This window comes from Elgaria multicarinata, chromosome 11, assembly GCF_023053635.1.
Source record: "Elgaria multicarinata webbii isolate HBS135686 ecotype San Diego chromosome 11, rElgMul1.1.pri, whole genome shotgun sequence".
NCBI lineage: Eukaryota > Metazoa > Chordata > Lepidosauria > Squamata > Anguidae > Elgaria > Elgaria multicarinata.
This window is the reverse complement of record NC_086181.1, coordinates 439,584-462,795: the sequence shown is the minus strand read 5'-3', so window position 1 is coordinate 462,795 and position 23,212 is coordinate 439,584. Positions and strand designations below refer to the sequence as shown.

General features: G+C 45.4%; 1 pseudogene; it reads right to left on the bottom strand.

The window, feature by feature from the left end:
• The window catches only part of LOC134406316 (maestro heat-like repeat family member 5), a 63,815-nt pseudogene that overhangs the window by 13,396 nt on the left and 27,207 nt on the right, over window positions 1-23,212 (bottom strand).

Genomic DNA, 23,212 nt, shown 5'->3' with positions numbered 1-23,212 from the left:
CAACAATGATACAGGTTGGAACTGGAGACTTATTTCACTGGCCTAGAATCATAGTCACTACTCTTTCTAATTAGACTTTATAGCCAATTAGAATTTATCCTTAAAACAGGATACAGTATTGCAAAAACATGTTCATGCTGAAAACACAAAAGTGATAATCTGGCAATACACAATACTACTGACAGTATAAAAACTGTGGCACTTAAACATATTCTTTCTGAGGTGGGAGAACACATTTTATGATTCTTTCATTCTTGCTTATTGATTATGTGTGACTGCGTATGTATGGTGATTAGCTGGTGGAGGGAATGGAAGAAGAGTTGAATGTACTAGGATAAACAAAGAAACTTGCTATTAAGGAGGGAAGCATGGGGTAAACTTCACAATATTAACACTATAAATGTTTTGGGAAAACAACAATTGGAAGAGAGCACATCTTTCTTTATACAGGAGTAAAACAATTTCACTCAAAGTTCTATTTTTATTCAGCTGAGATATCAGTCCTTGATGGGACTGAAATTTCTAGAGCTTCTTCAAAAGCAAGTTTTCTTGCAACTGGTGTCATCTGGACTCTGGTCTTCTGTACTGCAGTTCATCTGGGTTCCATCTTTCATTATTACTTTTCTGAGAAGACTTCTTGCATCTCTTTAGGGTTATGATGGTGTTTGCAAAAACCTGCATAGGAAATTAACTACAAAGAGGCGTGGATCGCTGGATGAAGAGCAATTACAAAACAATAACTATGTATATGAATCTGCATCTTTTTTTTTCTCCTTAAGATTTAGAGGCTAAATTTTTACTCTGCACATGTTTTTGGCTATTATCATTATTATTATTATTATTATTATTATTATTATTATTATTATTATTATTTTATAAAGCACCATCAATGTACATGGTGCTGTACAGAGTAAAACAGTAAATAGCAAGACCCTGAACTGTATGTAACATATGTATGTAACAAAGGAAACATCTGTATGTAACATTCTTTTTTTGCTATGGGAGGGCTTATTTAAGGTGCTAAAAGTCCTTAGCAGTTCAGAGGCTCGCAAGATCACACTATTATTATTATTATTATTATTATTATTATTATTATTATTATTATTATTATTATTTATATAGCACCATCACTGTACATGGTGCTGTACAGAGTACACAGGAAAATTAGATCCATATAGATGTTTCCTTTGGAATGAACTCCATTCTTTAGGAGAAGATATGAATAAGTATGACAAGCACCCAACAGAAGTTTTGTCTAAAGTTTGGGAATTGTTAAAAAGCATAAAAGCTAAATACCAGTTAGCTCCAGTCACTGACACCAACCACCGGACCTCTGAGCAAAAGCCGGTCTTAAGAGAAGTGTGTGCAGCAAACGATCAGAAAGAGACTCCCCAAAGCAGCAAACAGAAATGCTGTGGGGAAGAAGATGCGAGGGAGACTGGAGCAGGCAGGCACCATCCCAGCCTGCTTCAGTTGGAAACCCCCCCCCACAGGGCTAACATCTTCACCATGTGGGGAAGAAGGAGCAGTTGGTTTGCCCCTCCATTGGGAGATGAGAGGACGGAGCAGGGCCTTCCCACCAGCCTAAACAGTCTCCTTAATTTATTTTTATTTTCTCCCTCTTCCCTCCCCATACACTTTTCCTTGTGTGTCATGTCTTTTTTTTAGAATGTAAGCCTGAGGGTAGGGACTGTCTTCTTTATTGATACATTGTAAGCCGCTCCGAGAGCCTTTTGGCTGAAGGGCGGGATAAAAATACTCTAAATAAATAAATAAATAAAATAAATGCAGACTCTCCCTAAAACCTTAGCTACAGAGAGAAGCAATACTGTAACTACCCCCAAAAACTCTCCTAAGCAATCTCTTGCTGTGTCTAGTGCACTGCTAGAGAAACTGAAGCTTCACTTACAGAGCCAAGTAAGCCCATAGAACAACCAGTTTTAAAAGCTCCCCCAATTCAATCTCAAGTTCAAGAGAAAACCCAATTTAATGTTTCTGCCATGCCAAGTTGTAAAGAAACTCCTATGGCATGCTCAGAAATAGAAATTAAAAATATAAAGCATGTTAAAGAATGCTACATAAAACAACATAAATCTGAACTATTATTATTATTATTATTATTATTATTATTATTATTATTATTATTATTATTTTTTATATAGCACCATCACTGTACATGGTGCTGTACAGAGTACACAGTAAATAACTAGTAGCAAAGTCAAATAAAGAAAACATTGTGTTTGCAAACCAGCTGTTGCTTCCTGATAAGCATCCTGTTCATACCAGAAAAACTTCAAAAATAGAGCCTCCAACGGCAAGAAGAGTCTACCTCAAACCTGAATTAAATTTAAAAATTAACCTAGTTTTCTCTGTAATCTATTAAGAGAGGCCTTCAAGAGGCCGCTGGACAACCATCTGTCAGGGATGCTTTAGGGTGGATTCCTGCATTGAGCAGGGGGTTGGACTAGATGGCCTTGTAGGCCCCTTCCAACTCTGCTATTCTATGATTCTAAATAATCTCAAAGTGCAGCCACCAGAGAGCAGACAAAATTTACACGCATTGGGTAGTCCCTTGTAAGGCACAAGGAGAGCCCCTCCAAGAACCAAGGCCTTGCAAAACAATTCTAGCAATTCTAATTTTTGCAGTTCTAAAAAGCAGTTTCTAAAATCACAGTTCTAGCAAACATTTAGGCTAAGCAAAACATTTTGCATGCAATATTACTTCAAACACATTGGTGTTACCCAGCACTGGAAACAGAATACAAGAAAGAATTCATACAGTGAACCTCTATGCTAACGTGTGTATGAACAGACACGTGTCTGCCCACATTCTCCACCAGATCTGTTACGTGATGTGCTCTCATTAGACCCGTGTACAAACTTGCACATGTTCTAATGAGACTTACACCCACTTCTAAGGAATCTTTTGACATTGGCAATAGAGCATCTGTGGCGAAGTAAGGCGATTCTAACTCAAGAAACTTACAGCACTGAAGGGGATAACGCCACAATGGCACATTTATTGAGGTTGAAACAAATACAAAGGCACAAGCTAGTTTTGGGGAAAGGCTTAGAAGCAGTTTCAAGATTGAAAAATAGACCTTTTGAGACTTAAGAGCATACACACAGAGACAGCAGGGGAAAGAGTAGAGGGAATCTAATAATAATAATAATATACCTCTCCTTGGGCTGCAGCCCTTTCTTGTAGAGCAGAACTGTGGAGCATTGCAACTCTTCAGTGAAGAGGAAAGGAATTAGCGAGGGAAAGCATGGCAGCTCGCTCTCCCAAACTGAAATCTTTAGTAAACTCAAAAAGAAGAAGCTAGCCTGTTTCCCCTCCCCCTTTAGGGGGTCTTGGTATTATCTTGTTTAAAGATCTACTTGCTATGGGAACAAAAGAGGGTGATTTGGGATGATGGCTGTACTTGATGCAGCCTAGAGTTCAGCAACAGGGCTACATTAGCATGTGTATGACCAGGTAAAACTCTTGCCATCCAGCAGTCATATTCTGCTTGGTTTCCCCCCAGCTTTGTCTTTGGGGAAGGCATTTGAAGACTCTATCAGGAAATGGTTACTGCTCGCAGTCTATAGGTGGAGTTTGGGGTCACTTCAAAATGGAGTCAGTACTGCTCACAGAAGCTACCTTGTAACAAGGCTAATAGTAGTTTATGCTCTTTCTGAATCATAGAATCATAGAATAGCAGAGTTGGAAGGGGCCTAGAAGGCCATCGAGTCCAACCCCCTGCTCAAGGCAGGAATCCACCCTAAAGCATCCCTGACAGATGGTTGTCCAGCTGCCTCTTGAATGCCTCTAGTGTGGGACAGCCCACAACCTCCCTAGGTAGCGTCGCACTGGTCTAACTGTCAGGACGTTTTTTCCTGACGTCCAGCCGGAATGTGGCTTCCTTTAACTTGAGCCCATTATTCCGTGTCCTGCACTCTGGGAGGATCGAGAAGAGATCCTAGCCCTCCTCTGTGTGACAACCTTTCAAGTATTTGAAGAGTGCTATCATGTCTCCCCTCCATCTTCTCTTCTCCAGGCTAAACATGCCCACTTCTTTCAGTCTCTCTTCATAGGGCTTTGTTTCTAGACCTCTGATCATCCTGGTTGCCCTCTTCTGAACACGCTCCAGCTTGTCTGCGTCCTTCTTGAATTGTGGAGCCCAGAACTGGACGCAATACTCTAGATGAGGCCTAACCAGGGCCGAATAGAGAGGAACCATTACCTCACGTGATTTGGAAGCTATACTTCTATTAATGCAGCCCAAAATAGCATTTGCCTTTCTTGCAGCCATATCGCACTGTTGGCTCATATTCAGCTTGTGATCTACAACAATTCCAAGATCTTTCTCGTTTGTAGTATTGCTGAGCCAAGTGTCCCCCATCTTGTAACTGTGCCTAAACTATTCCCTAAATGTAGAACTTGGCATTTATCCCTATTAAATTTCATCCTCTTGTTTTCAGCCCAGTTTTATTGTACTAGATTTTTCTGCTTCATTTGTTAATATGAATTTTCTGCTTCATTTGTTAATAATGCTCCTTCTCTTGCTGGTGATGATTGCTGGTTTATTATGTTATTTATTTATTTATTTATTTATTACATTTTTATACCGCCCAATAGCCGAAGCTCTCTGGGCGGTTCACAAAAGGAATAAAATAAAATAAATTTATTGTTATAAAAATAAAGAAATGGTTTTATATAAGTGTTAATTCTTTTTTTAGTGTTTAGCATATTATTATAGTAGTTGTGTGCCTTTGGCACTCATTGGTTGGTATCATTTACTTTTTGTGAACCACCCAGAGAGCTTCAGTTTTGGGCAGTATAAAAATGTAATAAATAAATAAACGTGACCGAGGCCACGCCCCCTTGGGGGCTGGACATGTTGAGTTGGCTCCGCCTTGGGGTGGGCATGTTGGGGTGGCCACGCCTCCTGAGGGTGGCCATTTTGTCCTCCTTTTTGGTTTCCAAAATATGGTCACCCTACACTAGCCTTATACCGTTGCTAGTGTCCCTTCCTAACGTGGTTCTCTGTATCGGTTCTCTGTATCGGGGGGCACACTAGTGTGACTTATGTTTAGCTGTAACGTTACTGCAGGGCACATTGTTAAATCCTTTCCGTTGTTCTCCCTCTTCTCTGAGAGTAGCAGAGTTGCTGGGTTTGCTCCGCCCACTGCCTGCCTCATTCCTAGCCAGCAGTGCAGGGCAATAGTCATAAGCACACACAACCCCTCTCCCAAAACTTCTCAATACAAGTCCTAGGGAATAGCCTGAATGCATAGGAGCCAGCCACTTTGCTGAAGCTAAGCTGGGCTGGGGCTGGTCAGGGTTTGGATGGGTGACCAAATTGAAAAGTTTTAGCGGCAGCTCCATTTTGGACAGGGAGCAAGAGACCCTTGTTAATTTTCCTGCATGGAGCTACAGCAATCCTTTGAGTGCTCCTCAGGTTCTTTGCAAAGAGGGGGGAATGTTAAAAAAAAATCATAAAAAAATCAACCGATGACCCAATTTGCAGATGTAAGCATTTGTTTAAAATCCTGCTCCTGCGCCCACAGCAGTGGCTCGGGCAAATCTTTTGCAAAAGGAGCACAATTAAGGCAGGATGCATGGGAGTACTTCACAATCAAAGCAGATTCTAAGGTGGAAAACCTCTGAGCCCTTTGCATGCAATTGTCAGTGATTGCACAGTATAACACTGGTGTGATTTATCTGCTGTAGCAGATAAGATAACAAACGGGGCGAAGGAAGGGGAACAGGAAGTGGTTGGAGCAAACCCAGCAGCTCTGCTACTCTCAGAGAAGAGGGAGAGGAAAATTACCGGTAGAACGAGGCACATGGATCTGTAGCCGCGCTGGAACGAAGAAATAGAGCCTGTAAGTACAACTCATTTACAACGTTAGAGACCCAGGGTCACGTGATGCTGTGCGTCACAGTAACCCATTCAAAACGGAAAGCACTTTTATTCAAGATGTATATAAGACATCACTTCTTCACATTCAGAAATACTTTACATGCTTTTCTTTGGCTAAATTTATCATCATCATCACCATCATCAACAACAGAAAAATCAACCCTTGTCAATGTCAATGTTCAAAATCGCTAATCCATTCAAATGTTCTTGCACCATTGAGTAGGCCCCTTCAAAATTGTAAGCCAATGCCAACTGGTCCCACTGGCCCACCCTCTGCCCAGCCCTGGGTTAGCATCCTAACCATGGCTTAGCGTGTTGTATGAACAGGCCCATTCTGGGCCAAGAAAATCCAAATTCGGCTCTCAGAGGGAAGAGAAAAGAAATGAAACAACTTAGAGGTGTGACTCAAGCTAAGTACTGTGAAGTTATGGGACAAATATTGGTAGTTGCTCAGATGCTTAGTGGCCTAAACATCCTAAACTGTCCGCAATAGAAGAGCAGAAAAGAAAAGTGTGGCATAGAACCCTGCTTCAGAAATTCACACACTTTTTTAAAAAGCAGACACTAAGGGATGGGCTGAAATTTAACACATTGTGTTTACAATGTTGATATTCAGTTACAGAACACTGAGATAGGAATAATAGCGATGAATACATAGCAAAAAGTATTACATTTTTGTTTAATAAAAGTTTTTTGGGGTATTCTTTGAGTTTGGTTGGTGTGTTGTGTTTTCTTCTGATGTTAGTATTCTGTTGTACTTATTTCTGTTATATCGGATAGTTTAGACACAAAGATGACATTTTTCGAATTGGTTTTACTGGATCCTGGATTTTTGCTTTACTGATGTAATTTTTAATTCTTTCTTTTTAAGTAGCTTTTTTTAAAAAAAGAAAATAAAACAAACCACAAAATAAAAACAAACCACAAAATAAAAAACCACAAACATGCGCTAAAAATACTTGTCAGTGCATAAACTGGGGTTTTTCAGTCAATGTGGTTCATTGGTCACTCAAAAAGGTTTGAATCACTTGGAACAAGCATGGGGAACCTCTAGTCCGTGGGCCAGAAATGGAATGTGGGATCCCCACTGCAGCCTGCCATCTTCTTCCCCACATCCCACCTTCTCTCCTGGCAGAGAAAACCTCTTATTTCATAGAATCATAGAATTGAGGAGTTGGAAGGGACCTCAAGGATCATCTAGTCTAACCTTCTGCAATGTGCAGGAAAACCAATTAAACCATCCGTGAGAGGTGGATGTCCAGCCTCTTCTTAAAAACCTCCAAATATGGAGAACCCACAACCTCCGTAGGTAGACTGCTCCACTGTTGTACAGTTCTTACCATCAGGAAGTTTCCCCTTCTATTTTGTCGGAATCTAGGTAGCTGTAACTTATACCCCTTATTTTGGGTCCTAGTTTCTGTGGGCGTGGGAAATACTTCTTGTTGACCACCTTCCCTGTGGCATCCTTTTATGTACCTGAACACTGCTAACATGACTCCCCTCAGTCATCTTGTCTCCAGACTGTACATCCCAAGTTCCTTCTTCAGCCTGTCCTCAAGTTCCTGTATCATCTGTGTTGCCCTCCTCTGAACCTGTTCTTAACCTGTCAATGTCCTCCTGGAAATGTGGAGCTTAGGTCCCTGCTCTGAGAAGCTTACAAATCCAAACGTATTCAGTGTGCGTGTTTGTGTCAGGAGGAGGTACATAAGCTTCCACCCCCCATGACAAATCTGTGAACAGCAACCCACTGTATCTGGCTCCATCTAGATAGTGGGCAGGTGTTCATGAGCGTTGCCAGCCACTGGGGCTTATTTAAACTACGGTGGCCAGCAATGACTGTGCGAACCCAGCTAGTGGCTGCTACAACCCCTCTATAAGCCCTGCAGAGAGTGATCCAGGCCCCTAGCCAGAAAGGGCAGCCAATAGGGCTTCTTACGCTTTCTGGTTTTGCCCCCTTCCTGGGACTGCAGAAACGGTATGTGGGCCAAGCACTTGGCAGGTCCCAATCCATGCTTTTTTGTTTTCGAACTCTCACCTCGGTGAAGAAAGCCATCCTGACTATCCTCTCCTTGATGTCAGAATGGCGCAAGTACGCGTTGGCATGTTTGAAGGTCACTTTGAGGTGCACTTTGGTGAATGTAAACAAGGTCCTGGAAGAGCAAACGCAATTCTGAATGTTAGCAAGAACTGCTGCTCAGGTCTGCTAGACCCACAGCGGGTCCAGAGCAATGCTCAAATTATTGGAGGGGGGAAGGAGGGGTTCTAATTGAAATCCCCAAGCCACACACCCTGATTCCCCCCAATTTTAGTCAAATTGTGCCCCCCATATATTTCTAAAATAGTAGCTAAAGAAGCCATTACAAGGGAGATTGGCTCCAATTCGTCTGCCCCCTGCTGTAATTAGAGCACTGATGAAGGCCGTGATAAATGAAATCCCTTCTTAATATCAGCTCTGTAAGGGAAAGGCACGGGTTAACTGGGATAGGGGCACATGGGGGTTGGAATCTGGGAACAAGGTTGTTTTAATTAATTTTTATGGTTTTATAGGGAGATAAGGATGCCAAAGGGAGGATGACATCTGGCTGGGGGAGAATAGACCAGCGCCAGCCCGGCCATATCTGTCAACTGGCCTTGAGCGATTAGACACCCCGGCCGAAAGGTGTGAGGACGGTTGGAAGAACAAAGCAGAAGGGAGGGGGGAAGGAGTGAAGAAAAGAAAGTATAAAATAGTCTCTGCCTGGGGCAACAGGGCGGTTGTCTGCTGGGGAGGAGAGCGTGTGATAGAACGAGTTGCTCTATGTTGGCAAAAGGTATATTAGAGTAAGTTTTATTGTTGCCTGTTACTGGGTTCTTATGTTATGCATGCTTTTATGATATTTTATTAAGTCCGTCCCATGTATCCCAAGCCTCGTGTGGCGCAGAGCAGTAAAGCAGCAGTTTCTGCAGCTGAAACTCTCCCCATGGCCTGAGTTCGATCCCAGCGGAAGCTGGTTTCAGGCAGCCGGCTCGGGTCGAATCAGCCTTCCATCCTCCCGAGGTCGGTAAAATGAGTACCCAGGTAGCTGGGGAAAAGGTAATAATGGCCGGGGGAGGCAACGGCAAACCACCCCGTTATAAGGCCTGCCAAGAAAACGTCAGCGAAAGCTGGCGTCCCTCCAAGAGTCAGCAATGACTCAGTGCTTGCACGAGAGGTTCCTTTCCTTTCCTTCCATGTATCCCTACCCTTAGTCTGAATAAAAAGGTCTTAACCCTCACGCTGTGAGCTTGTGAGCGTCTGTGCCTGGGATCTGTGCTAAACCCAGTAAAGTACCGGCTGGAGCGCTGGGGCTTCTCTCCTTGACAAGCTCCATCTGACAACCTTTGGCTAAAATGAAGCTCATGGGAAGGAATTTAGTCCTTGGAAACAGCAAGGAACGACGTTTCCTTCCCACAGTTCCTCAATCAGTCAGATCCTAGACAGGAAGTTGAGTCAGACCTTTGGTCCATCTCCCCAGCATTGTCGACACTGACGGGCAGCAGCTCTCCAGGGTTTCAGGCAGGATTCTTTCCTGGAGAAGCCGGGACTCAAACCTGGGACTTTCGGCTTGCACAGCAGGTGCGTTGTGACACGGAGCATGGCCCCTTCTTCCTCTTAACGCGTTCTGATTTTGCTTCCAGCCATTGCTCCATTACATCTTAGGAAGGATCGCATCCACATTATACGGTGAACATCAGTTCACGCAATTCCCCATCACGGCTGGCCACTGAGCCCAACCAGAGCTAGGTTCTGTGCCTTCACCTCGACCTTTTCAAGGAGCTGTAGTCTACCCTTGGCCTCAACATCCATAAAATCCTCCCCTTTTTATATCGGGGAGGGTCTGCAGCTGAGCGCTAGAGAGCCTACCTCCCAACTTCTGGTTTCTTACCTAACCAGATGGAAAATGCCTTCGAAGAAGTTCTCGGGACTCGACAGCAAGTCCCAGCAGCATTGCATCCCCAGAATGTTGTATTCCTTGATGTAGCCGGTGCACGTAATCAGGTTTTTAAGAGCTTGCACGGCGGTGCTGAATCCAACAGAGGGAAAAGTATCACCAGGAGCCATTTGGCCTGAGGGGCCTGTGGTGTTACACCCCACAAGTCAGTTCCCAAATGTATGTCTGCAGTTTGTAAGTCTGTGGGTTTTAGAATGTTGGCCTGAGTGGGCGGAGCTAGGATGTCTTGGGAGGGGGAGGAGGGATATATAAGGGAAGGACTGAGGGGATTGAGAGGAGACTTTTAGGCACTCTTAGAGTCTTTAGTGCTCTCTGTGCTTAGAGTACTTAAGTTCTAGGAAATTTGAGGGTCAGTGCAGAGAGTGGTGTCTTTGGAGTGTGGTGTGCACATAGTTGATGTATATTTATTTATTTATTTATTTAAGCATTTTTATGCCGCCATTCAGCCAAAAAAGGCTCTCACGGCGGCTTACAAAAGTATTTCTTGACAGTCCCTGCCCACAGGCTTACAATCTAAAAGACATGACACAAAAGGAAAAGGGATTGGGAGGGAGGAGGAGGGGGGAGGAAAGGAAAGCAAACTCAGGCACTACAATCTTAGTTGGGAAGTTCAGCAGTGACAGTTGACAGTTGGCAGCAGGAGGGAGGGGGTCTCTCAGCTGGCGCTGGTGGAGAGGGGCCTGGCTGCTGCTTCCTCCCTCACTGGTGGCCTCTCCAGAGGCTATATTAATCAATACAGATAAGAAAGAAAGCTCAAGAGTGATTGTGTGAGAGAAAGGAAAGCGCGTATGTGAATGGGTGAAAGGATTGGATGAAAGGTTTCAAAAAGGGTTTTAAATGTTTTATTTCAAACAAAGCTTGTGAACTTTTAAAAATAAATTTCAATTATTTTGTTTTTAACTACCACAAAAATCCCACGTGTCTGTTTGGCATTTATCATCTGAAGTTTACACATTTAGCACCCACTCTGACAATAATTCACCTCAGCACATATAACTCACAGTGTTTTATTTTATATATTGACATCCTTCTCCATTTAACCCCTTTCTCCACATAGTTTGGAGGAAGGTGGTTTTTATCCCTTGCCTCAGGCGTATCAAGCGAGCAGGGAGTAGCCGTGGCCAAGCTTGGTGTTCAGAGCCTGTGTCGTGGCAGGGCCGAACACCATCTCGCCTCTCTCACGGGTGTCAAGCAGAAAGAGCCACATCTCTCTCTAACAGCTTCATCACACCAGGGTTGTACTTTGCAATCACTGCGAATTGCGTGCAAAGGACTCTGAAGTTTTACAGCTTATAATACGCTTTGACTGTGAAGTACTCCCAGGCATCCTGCTTTAATTGTGCTTTAAAGCCAAAAGAACCAACCTATTTTGCTACCTGTTTAGGAGTGAATCATTTGTTGTTCTCCGAGTGGACACTGGGGGCGCAGGAGGAGGATTTGATATGTTTAAAGTACAAATTAAACAAATGCTTACATCTGCGTAAGTTTTAAAGATAAAGACATCAAAATTGGCACAGTGATAGATATTAAGGAGAGCTTTAAGCATACCAAATTTGAATCGGATTGGGTCATCCGTTGATTTTTATGATTTTTTACATTTATTTATTTATTTATTTATTTATTTAAAACATTTATATCACACCCTATACTTCCTGACTGTTAGAGCAGTACGACAATTGAACCAGTTACCTAGGGAGGTGGTGGGCTCTCCCACACTAGAGGCCTTCAAGAGGCAGCTGGACAACCCTCTGTCAGGGATGCTGTAGGGTGGATTCCTGCATTGAACAGGGGGTTGGGCTTGATGGCCTTGTAGGCCCCTTCCAACTCTGCTATTCTATGATTCTATGATTCTATATCATTAAGATCTCAAAGCGGCATACAGATAAAAACATACAGTATAAAACAATAAATATGCACAGTTAACAACTAATTAAACATTTCCCCCCCCCCTTAAATCCTTTTCCTGGTATGCAAAGGATCTTAGGAGTGCTGCCGCCCGGGGTGTGATTTAGCTAGCAACAACAACAACAACTTTATGCTGTAGGGGATAATTCGAGGGAAACGGGTACGTGGGATGAAGCCTTACGTGGCACATTTCTGCATGATCAGCCGACCTGCCTTCGCCTCCAGGAATTGATCCAACCCCCTTTTAAAGCCATCCAGATTGGTGGCCATCACTACATCTTGTGGTAGTGAGTTCTATAACTATGTGCTGTGTGAAGAAGTACTTCCTTTTATCTGTCCTGAATCTCCCACCAACCAATTTCATGGGATGACCCCGAGTTCTAGTATTTTGAGAGAGGGAGAAAAATGTCTCCCTCTCCACCTTCTCCACACCAAGCATAATTTTGTACACCTCTATCAGGTCTCCCCTCAGCCTCCTTTTTCCCAAGCTGAACAATCCCAGCTGTTGTAACCTTCCCTCACAGGGGAGATGCTCCAGCCCCTGGATCATTTTAGTTGCAGTTTTCCCAGCTCTATAATGTCCTTTTTTAGTTGTGTTGTCCAGAACTGTACAAAGTATTCTAAGTGTGGTTGCACCATCGATTTGTATAAGGGCAGTAGGATACTGGCTGTTTTATTCTCAATTCCTTTCCTTATAATGCCTAACATGGACAGCAGTAGCTAAGGCCCAAAGCAAGATACTGTGTAGCTGCTCCTACTGTACCACATCTGTTCTCGTATCTCTGGTGACCCTTTATTTAAAGATGTCTGGTGTGACATTGCTGCATCCAGGGCTTCTTCATCTCCTGGCCAGCTCCAGCCAGTCAAGCGGAGCGGAGGTCAAGAAACTCTGAAGGTAATAATGTCACATCACACGTCATCTTGAATTAAGCATGAGGGGGGAGCACGGGAGAAAGTCATGAGAGTCCCATGTGGTGCAGTGGCTAAAGTGTTCGACTGGGAGTCGGGAGATCCGGGTTCTAGTCCCCTCTCAGCTGTGGAAACCCAGTCACAGACTCTCAAGCCCAGTCTACCTCACAGGGTTGTTGTTGTGAGGATATATTTTTAATTATTTAATTATTTATAATTATTTTTATTTATTTAATTATTTATTGCATTTCTATACTGCCCAATAGTTGAAGCTCTCTGGGTGGTTCACGAAAATTAAAACCATTCATAAAAATGGAGAGGAGGAGGATTATGTTCGCTGCCTTGGGTTGCTTGGAGGAAAAAAGGCAGGTTATAAACGCATTTTATAAAAAGGCAGGTTATAAACAAATAAACTAGGGGCAGCTATGTATTCCTCATAACGTGGCCCTTTGGGCTTAAAGTGCTTCATGTGTGTATGTTCTGTGTTTTAAAATTTTAAATTTTGTATACTTGTTTTTATCTCAATTTTAGAATTTCTGTAAACCGCCCAGAGAGCTCTGGCTTTGGGGGCAGTATATAAGTGTAACAAATAAATAAATAAATAAATAAATAAATAAAGTTGCATTCCTTGGTTTTTCCACTGCAGTTGTAACTGTCCCTTTTCTCAATGGCTTACACTGTTCTCTCTCTCCATGCTTTCCCCCCATTATGTGCACCTGTGATATCAGTGGAGAGGTAGTGACCGGCTCATCGTGGTTCCCTAGTGAGATGGCTGAGGTCTGCCCAGTCCTAGTCGAAGACTATCCCTTTTATCATACTGGACTGATTCACACAATAACCCACCCTGAGAACAAGCCGCCGTGGGTTGGTTATTTGACCGCTAACCCATGATGGTCAGCCTCTCTGAGGCTTGTTTCCAATTTATTCCTCCTAATCCCTGGGCATGTATCCCTGGGACCTTTGTGGCACAACAGTTTCTGGGCTGGCACATCATGAAATAACCCAGGAATAGGGCATTCCTGGGTTGTTAAGAAAAAGCGGAAATGGCTCACGTGCTCTGCTCATCTCCGGCAATTCCTGGATTAAACAACCCAGGAATTGCTGCCTTGACATCCATTCATAGAAAACCTGCTTCCCCCAGCCCCTGCTGTTTCTTACATCCTCCATGTCCATTCCACATTCCTCCAGGAAGGAGCTCAGCAGCACTCCTGCAGCCTGAGAAAAACCTTCATCTTCGTTTGTAAGATTGTCTATCGCTTGGAGCACAATCTCTGTGATATGAGCGTTGGGGACATGTTCACCAAATGCCTGGCACAAAGAAGAATGAAAAGAGGTTGCCTGTCAGAGTTTTCCCAGTTTTTTCACACCCTTCCCATATGTCTCTATATCTTACTTAACAAAGCTTCATTCAGTTCAGCCGCAATAACACGTTTTTTTCTTTACTAAAGGGGGAATGTTTATACCGTCGGCCATCAAAATGTTTAATGCCAAGTCTGCAGCCCAGCTTTTATATACCTCCAACATCTGGAGAGGGGGATTAACATCTGAGATAGATATAGGCTACAGACAAGGTTTCTGAGGACCCTTCTTCAACTCCCAAAGCATGTCCCTAATTCTGTACTTTTGTTGGAAACCGGGGAAAGCTCTTTTTCGCTTAGGGCTTGGTGAAGTGTGCCTTCTTCACAAGTGAGGGTAAGGAGACATTTGCTCTGATCTGGCACGTGTGCTCTGCGCAGAGAATCTAGGTTTCCTCACATTTATTTATTTATTTATTTAGTCTCCACTTGGAGACTAAATAAATAAATTCTAGTCTCCACTTGGCCATGGAGACCCACTGGATGATTTTGGGCCAGTCACAGACTCTCAGCCCAACCTACCTCACAGGGCTGTTGCTGTGAGGATAACATGGAGAGGAGGATTATGTACGCCAGCTTTGGTTTTTTGGGGGGAAAAGGGCGGGATATAAATGCAATAAATAATAATAATAATAATAATAATAATAATAATAATAATAATAATATTGCTGCATGTTTTAGCTCTAAGGGCTCAAGGAGAGGGGTGATGTGCTGATAGGGAGAAAGATGAGTTCAGCAGGCACAAAGGAGGACAGGTAGGAAGACCAGCAAGCATGAACTCATGACAGTCTAACAACTGGTAAACCAGAACCATACCTTTGCCACTTTAGAGATGTTGTTGTCAAAGGTCATGGGGCCGGAAATGAAAAAATCTTCTCGGAGTCATTTCACAACATTCCCTTTCTTATTCCTGTGTTTCTTCTCCATATCCTTGGCTGTTTTTTTTCTCCCCAATGGAGAAACACAGCATTAGTCTATGATTCTATGATTCTTGTCCACCTCCAAACTCCAAATACTGTCACAATACTGTTATCTATATATATAAAACGCTGAGGTATGTTTCTGTACAGGCTTCAGCTGATATAGGTTGCTAAGCAACAGTAATGTGTAACGTCAGCTGATACAGGTTGCTAAGCCCCTCGCCCGACTCCTCCGGGCTTTCCAAGGTAATCCTTCCCCCTTTTCTGCCTCTTCGCTCCCACCCCCCCACAAAGAGGGCAACGCCATGGTCCGGAGCATGAGCGAGACACGGCCGGGGCCCTTGGTAGCCGGGCGGGAGGCCGCTCGCCTGCTGTGAACCCAGGCCCCGGCCTAATTTCATGCGAGCTGGGCGGCCGGCTGAAGGCTGACAGGAACCCCGGGGAGAGGGGGACACCTGCTCCCCCTCCCCCCGACCTCCCTGCCCCCCAGGTCTGCCAGACGGCACTGTATCTGCAGCCTCCAAGCAGCCCACGCCTCCGTGATGATATTTAATTAATTAATATGCTACAACGGCGTATGTTACGCTGGGTACAGCTAGTAACAGCATAATACTGTTATGCTGTGGCCCAGTTCAGCCATTATTTTGGCTGGACTGCTCACTTGCAAAAAGGAAAGTAAACATCGCGAACCTGTTTGTTAGATGCTCACTAAGAGAAGCTGTAGAGATCACTGGTTTGGGAACCCTCCTGAGCACAAGCGGGATTTGCCCTTTCTTTCCCCTAAACATGCCTGACAAGCTCTGTAAGAAGTTTAGACCAGAAGAAAGAGGGCCCTGCTTATCCCAGCCGTCTCCATGACCATGGCAGGTGGTTCCACTTTTCTTGTTCGAAACCTTTTCAAAAGATGAGGACTTAGGTACTCTGTGGAACAAAGAGGATGTCACACCTGCCACCTTCATCTGCCCAAAATGCCTCCGGGCTCCTGTAGGGGGGGGGGAAATCTCTAAAATGGTTTTTAATTTTAAAGAAAAAGGGAAGACGACATTGCGGTAACTGTGGCTCAGAGTTGATAGGCAGTGGAGGCTGATGTCAGTGGGGGCAGTGAGTCCTTTCTGAGTTTCAGTCAGGACCAGTGAGAACTTTAAAGGAGCTCTCCAAGGTCCTCTACATCTCGGCTAGCACCTTTAGAGTTCTGACTGAAATTTATTTATTTATTTATTTATTTATTTATTTATTTATTACATTTTTATACCGCCCAATAGCCGAAGCTCTCTGGGAGGTTCACAAAAATTAAAACCAACATAAAACAACCAACAAGTTAAAAAACACAAATACAAAATACAATATAAAAAGCACAACCAGGATAAAACCACGCAGCAAAATTGATATAAGGTTAAAATACAGAGTTACAACAGTATAATTTAAGTTAAAATTAAGTGTTAAAATACTGAGTGAATAAAAAGGTCTTCAGCTGGCGACGAAAGGAGTACAGTGTAGGTGCCAGGTGGACCTCTCTGGGGAGCTCATTCCACAACCGGGGTGCCACAGCGGAGAAAGCCCTCCTCCTAGTAGCCACCTGCCTCACTTCCTTTGGCAGGGGCTCACGGAGAAGGGCCCCTGTAGATGATCTTAAGGTCCGGGCAGGTACATATGGGAGGAGGCGTTCCTTCAAATAACCTGGCCCCAAACCGTTTAGGGCTTTAAATGTCAATACCAGCACTTTGAATTGGGCCCGGACCTGGACTGGCAGCCAATGAAGTTGTAAAAGGACTGGCGTAATGTGATCTCGCCAGCCAGTCCCTGTTAGTAAACGGGCTGCCCTGTTTTGTACCAGCTGAAGCTTCCGGACCGTTTTCAAAGGCAGCCCCACGTATAACGCATTGTAGTAATCCAAACGAGAGGTTATCAGAGCATGGATAACTGTAGCTAGGCTATCACTGTCCAGATAAGGGCGCAGTTGGTATATCAGCCTAAGCTGATAAAAGGTGCTCTTTGCCATTGAGTTCACCTGTGCCTCAGGTGACAGTTCTGGATCCAAGAGCACCCCCAAACTACGGACCCGATCCTTTAGGGAGAGTGCAACCCAGTCCAGGACAGGGCAAACATCACCTCGCCGGACAAATGAACCACCCGCTAACAGTACCTCCATCTTGTCTGGATTGAGTCTCAGTTTGTTAGCCCTCATCCAGTCCATTACCGTGCCCAGGCACTGGTTCAGAACAGCCACTGCCTCACCTGGGTTTGATGAAAAGGAAAGGTAGAGCTGGGTGTCGTCTGCATATTGATGACACCTTAGTCCACATCTCCGGATAATCTCCCCCAGCGGCTTCATGTATATGTTAAACAGCATAGGGGATAAAATAGAGCCCTGTGGAACCCCATGGCTTAGGTGCCACGGCACAGAGCAATAATCCCCCAGCACCACCTTCTGGAATCGGCCATCCAAGTAGGAGCGGAACCACTGCAACGCAGTACCTCCAACTCCCAGCTCAGACAACCTATCCAGAAGGATACCATGGTCGATGGTATCGAAGGCCGCTGAGAGGTCTAGGAGAACCAACAGGGTCGCACTCCCCCTGTCTCTCTCCTGGCAGAGGTCATCCCACAGGGCGACCAAGGCAGTTTCCGTTCCAAAACCAGGCCTGAAACCCGATTGAAATGGATCTAGATAATCCGTTTCATTCAAGAGTGCCTGGAGTTGTCCTGCAACCACCCGCTCAAGCACCTTGCCCAGGAAAGGGATATTAGCCACTGGCCTGTAGTTGTTAACCTCCTCCGGGTCCAGATTAGGCTTCTTCAGGAGTGGTCTAATTACCGCCTCTTTTAAAGAGGCCGGCACCACTCCCTCTCTCAAGGAGGCATTTACAACCTCCTGGACCCAGCCGGCGATCCCCTCCTTATTTGATGTAATGAGCCACGAGGGGCAAGGGGCAAGCACACAGGTGGTCGACCGGACTTGGCCAAGCACCTTGTCCACATCCTTGGGCCTCAATAACTGAAACTCATCCAATAAAACTGAACCGGACGGTGCTCTGAACGCCTCTACTAGTGGTGCTGCATTAAGTGTGGTGTCCAATTCATGACGAATCAGAGCGACTTTATCTTCAAAGTGCCGTGCAAACTCATCACAGCGTGCTACCGAGGGTTCAACTATCTCACGCCCTGGCCCAGAGTGTAACAGGCCACGAACCACTCGGAAAAGCTCCGCCAGGCGACACTGAGAAGATGCAATGCTGGTGGAAAATAACTGCCTCTTTGCCACCCTCACTGCCACAGAGTAGGCTCGATAGTGAGCTCTAACCCGTGTTCGATCAGACCCAGCACGAGTTTTCCTCCACCTGTGTTCTAGCCGTCTCCCCTCTTGCTTCATCACCCTCAGCTCAGGTGTATACCAAGGAGCTGACCGGGCTCTGTTCAGAGGGAGAGGGCGCTTGGGTGCGATCGTGTCAACCGCCCGAGTCATCTCTGCATTCCACAGAGCGACCTGGGCTTCGACAGGAGCACCGGCCATGTCAGCAGGAAAATCCCCCAGAGCCCTCTGGAATCCATCGGAGTCCATTAGCCTCCGGGGGCGGACCATTTTAATAGGCCCCCCACCCTTGCAGAGGGGAAAGGCTGCCGAGAGTCTAAACCTCAGTAGGAAGTGATCTGACCATGACAAGGGGGTAGATGTTAGTTCCCCCACTTCCAGATCACCATCCTCCTGCCCAGTCGAGAAAACCAGATCAAGCGTGTGTCCCTTTGCGTGTGTTGGGCCGATGACATGTTGAGACAGCCCCATGGTTGTCATGGCAGCCATGAAGTCCTGAGCCGCTCCGGATACAGCAGCCTCGGCGTGGAAGTTGAGATCCCCCAGAACCACCATCCTGGGGGTCCTCAACACCAGGTCCGAGACAACCTCCGTCAGCTCAGGCAGGGAGACTGTTGGGCAGCGGGGTGGACGGTACACCAGCAGAATCCCTAATCTGTCTCGAGTACCCAACACACAGTACAAACACTCCAGACCAGCACTCGACTGAACAGGAAGCCTAGAGAGGGAGATTGTATTCCTATAGACCACGGCAAACCCCCCTCCCCGGCCCTCGAGTCTGTGCTGGTGCTGCACCGAGTACCCAGGAGGGCAGAGCTGGGTGAGAGCAACCCCCCACCCCCAGTTCACCCACCCAGGTCTCAGTGATGCATACCAGGTCAGCCCCCTCATCCACAATCAGATCATGGATGAGGGAGATTTTGTTCTGGACTGACCTGGCATTCAGCAGCAGCAGCACCAGACCCGGGAGCAAGCTGATAAGGCTGCCAGGAACTATCCAGTTGGGGTAGGAACCAGAAGAGGGAATAGCTGTAAGGAATCTGTCCCCTCTTCTCCTCATCTGGCCTGTTCCTCCCCTAGCACCATACCTCCCCCTACCCGTGACCACAGTTATGTGGGCATCCCCATATCCCCTAGAGCTCCCCAGGCACATATTAAAAAGTAATTAAAATGTATTTTACAATTTGCTGCTGGTTGGGTGGTTGGAGATCTGAAATGAAGAGTGGATTCACTGCCCCACTGACATCGAAGTCACCAGCCTCCACTGCTGATGGGGTCTTCCAGGTTGGGCGTCCAATGGTGCTGTTCAGTGCCTCGAGGAAAGGACCTGTCATCTTCTACTCTGCAAAGTGCCATGAATACTGACGGTGCTACGTAACCAATAAATAACAAAAAGAGGCATGTGCTGTGACGTTATCCCAGGAACTGAGACATATCCCAGGAAAAGAGGAAGTGCAAACAAGCCCTTTGTTCCAAATCACAGACAATTGTTAGCGATCCTGGTGAGGCATAAAGCCAAGCCGAGAGCAGTTTCGGCAGGCCGCGCTGGTCCAAAGGCTGCACGTTCTGCACTGATTGATTGATTCATTTGATTTGTACCCAACCTTTTTTCCAAAAAATGGCACTCACAAAGTGGCTTACAGAAACGATTAAAATGGATTAAAACAATACATTAAGATTTATTTATTTTATTTATTTATTACATTTTTATACTGCCCAATAGCCAAAGCTCTCTGGGCGATTCACAAAAATTAAAACCATCATAAAACAACCAACAGGTTAAAAACACAAATACAAAATACAGTATAAAAAGCACAACCAGGATAAAACCATGCAGCAAAATTGATGTAAAATTAAAATACAGAGTTACAACAGTAAAATTTAAATTTAAGTTAAAATTAAGTGTTAAATACTGAGAGAATAAAAAGGTCTTCAGCTGGCGACGAAAGGAGTACAGTGTAGGTGCCAGGTTGTGGAGCTCATTCCACAACCGGGGTGCCATAGCAGAGAAGGCCCTCCTCCTAGTAGCCACTTGCCTCACTTCCTTTGGCAGGGGCTCACGGAGAAGGGCTCCTGTAGATGATCTTAAGGTCCGGGCAGGTACATATGGGAGGAGGCGTTCCTTCAAATAACCTGGCCCCAAACCGTTTAGGGCTTTGAATGTCAATACCAGCACTTTGAATTGGGCCCGGACCTGGACTGGCAGCCAATGAAGTTGTAAAAGGACTGGTGTAATATGATCTCGCCGGCCAGTCCCTGTTAGTAAACATGCTGCCCTGTTTTGTACCAGCTGAAGTTTCCGGACCGTTTTCAAAGGCAGCCTCATGTATAACACATTGCAGTAATGCAAACGATTATTATTTTCTACGGGGCACAGGGTTCTCCTGATCTCCACCCCCTTGCCTGTCCAGCCTATGGCGACCAATCCTACAACTAGCCATGGGCTGTGACAAGCTTCCGCTGACAAAGAAGTCAGGAAAAGTGCCTGAACTTCTTTCAGCGGAGTTTCCTGGGTTTGCCCCCGGATGGTTTCGCAATGGCGGCTGTTCCACGCAGCTGTCGTGCCACTACTGCGAAGCCACCCCGGGGCAAACCCTTCATGTCGACGTGCCCTAGAAATGCCCAGGAGTGAACTTGCAGTGTACTATGCTCTACCACTGAGCTGCAGCCTTTCCCCGTCGCCAGGAGGAAAGGAAAGAAATAACAGGCGAGAGGCTTGGTCTGACATGTAGCACCGGAAGAATGCAGAGGAGAAGGAGGAGCATCAAGAGGTGAAAGGCGAACTGGAGGAGGAAGAGGTTGAAGGAGTTTGTAAGACAAAAGAAGCACAGCATTTGCAGAGAATGAAAGTGTTTTCTGTAACCTGTGACCAGAATAAGAGCAATGTACTTTCAGGACTGAAGGAAAATTCAGGGGCAGAGCAGCGGGGTATGGATGGACATCATCCTGTCTCCGTGGTGTGTGGCTGGGGCCCTGATGGGCCTCAGAGTGTAGCTCAGCCTCCCCCAAATCCTATCACCTGCCCATCTTTCAAGGCTGCCCCACCCACCCTTTGCTCCAATTCGACCCCTCGAGGTGGAACATTGAGTCACCTGCATTTGGACCAGATGCGTCGGACTGCCGGCTTTCAGCTTCGTCATCGTCAAGGCGGGCAAAGAGAACACCTTCTTGACGCTTTTGTTCACTAGCTCAGATCTCACCTCCGAGTCCAGTGACGGCCTCAAGGAACTGATGAGAAGGAAACCAGAGGAAGGGTGAAAGAGTTAATGGGGGAAAGCTCCCCCCCCCCCCGGGAGAAGCGCTGATTCAACAGCTGAGCAATTATAAAGCCAGGATCTAAGACAGCAGGGACAAGAACTTTCTAGAAAACAGAACCCCAGGAGGAAATGGCCATGCAAAAGGGAGCCCCCAATATATTGGGCAGTGGGTGTGTTCTCATGTTGACATGGCTCCTCATTCCTAAAGTATTTAACAGTTCAGAATTTCAATGTGTGGTACAATAGCAAAATTATATGGCTTAGTACCAAGTCCCAGTATTGAGGTCAATTCAATACATGCCCAATACCCCATACAGCGGGCGAGAAAATAGGTACCGTGCCTAATCAATAGGTACAGTTGGAGGGGATGATGATGGGATATTTTATTTATTTATTTATTACATTTATATACTGCCCCATAGCCGAAGCTCTCTGGGCGGTTCACAAAAGTTAAACACAGTAAACATTAAAAAGGTATACAAAATTTTAAACCATCAAAAACGTAAGAACAACAGTATAAAAACAACAGCATCCATTTAAAAAACAACCGTTCTGGGGTCCATTAAAAGACTAACTGAGTGTTGTTAAATGCTGTTCAATGCCTGGCAGGAGAGAAAAGTCTTGACCTGGCGCCTGAAAGATAATAGTGTGGGCGCCAGGCGAGCCTCGTTGGGGAGATCATTCTACAGTCGGGGGGCCACCACCGAAAAGGCCCGTATGCCAGTATTCGAGGGGATGCCAGTATTCGAGGCAATAAGCCTGTGTGCACCAGTTGCTGGGGAACATGGGTGGGAGGGTGCTGTTGCACCATGTCCTGCCTTTTGGGTCCCTGGCCAACTCAGTGCCCATTCAACAAACAGTCCATATTCGTGTGTGATTGTGATCAGATCCATGTGTGCAGCTTTAGCGCCTTATATGTCAGGGAGAAATCAGGCAAGCTCATTGTGCATTGAAGTCAAGAAATGGGCAACACATTCAAACAAACATATAGTAAAGTAAGCAAATGCTTCTCTTCTTGGTGCTTGTTGGTGCTTGTTTACCCTGACTTAAATGTGCATATTCGTGTTTCAAGACAAGGTGTTTCAGGAGACATGTCCAGACCCCCTGTTGCATCCTCCTCTGCTGCCTCATTCCTTCCCCCCCCTCCCGATTTGTCTCTTGTATGAATCTGCGGAGCTCCGCATATAAAATGTATAGCTTCCTTCATCTCTCCTCTGTAACATCGTATCATGGTATACACATATATGCACATGTGGACATTAATAACTGCACTACAAAAAAAAAATCAGGAGATAAATCACTGTTGCCGCTGCAGTGTAATGGTCTAATTCGGATCAATGAAAATTCGGGTTTATATTCAATGAGGAGCAATCCCGTTGTCGTATAGACGGGGGCTAGGATACCACTTGGTCTAGGACTTACTCCTATTATCTGGGATAAATATTTCTAGGGCAGACTACAGATCTTACGTTGTTGTCTTCTCCTGAGTTCCACCCTCTATGGCCTCCTTGGCTTGCTCCTTGATACCTTCCATTGTCTTTGTGACACTCATCTAAATTTTGGTGCTGCCTGACTCCTCTATTAACACTCTGTGACACCATTCACACCTCCCATCAGATGAGCATTTTATAGCACGATCGTTATTGGGCACTCACAGATTTTCAAGGGACCTTTTC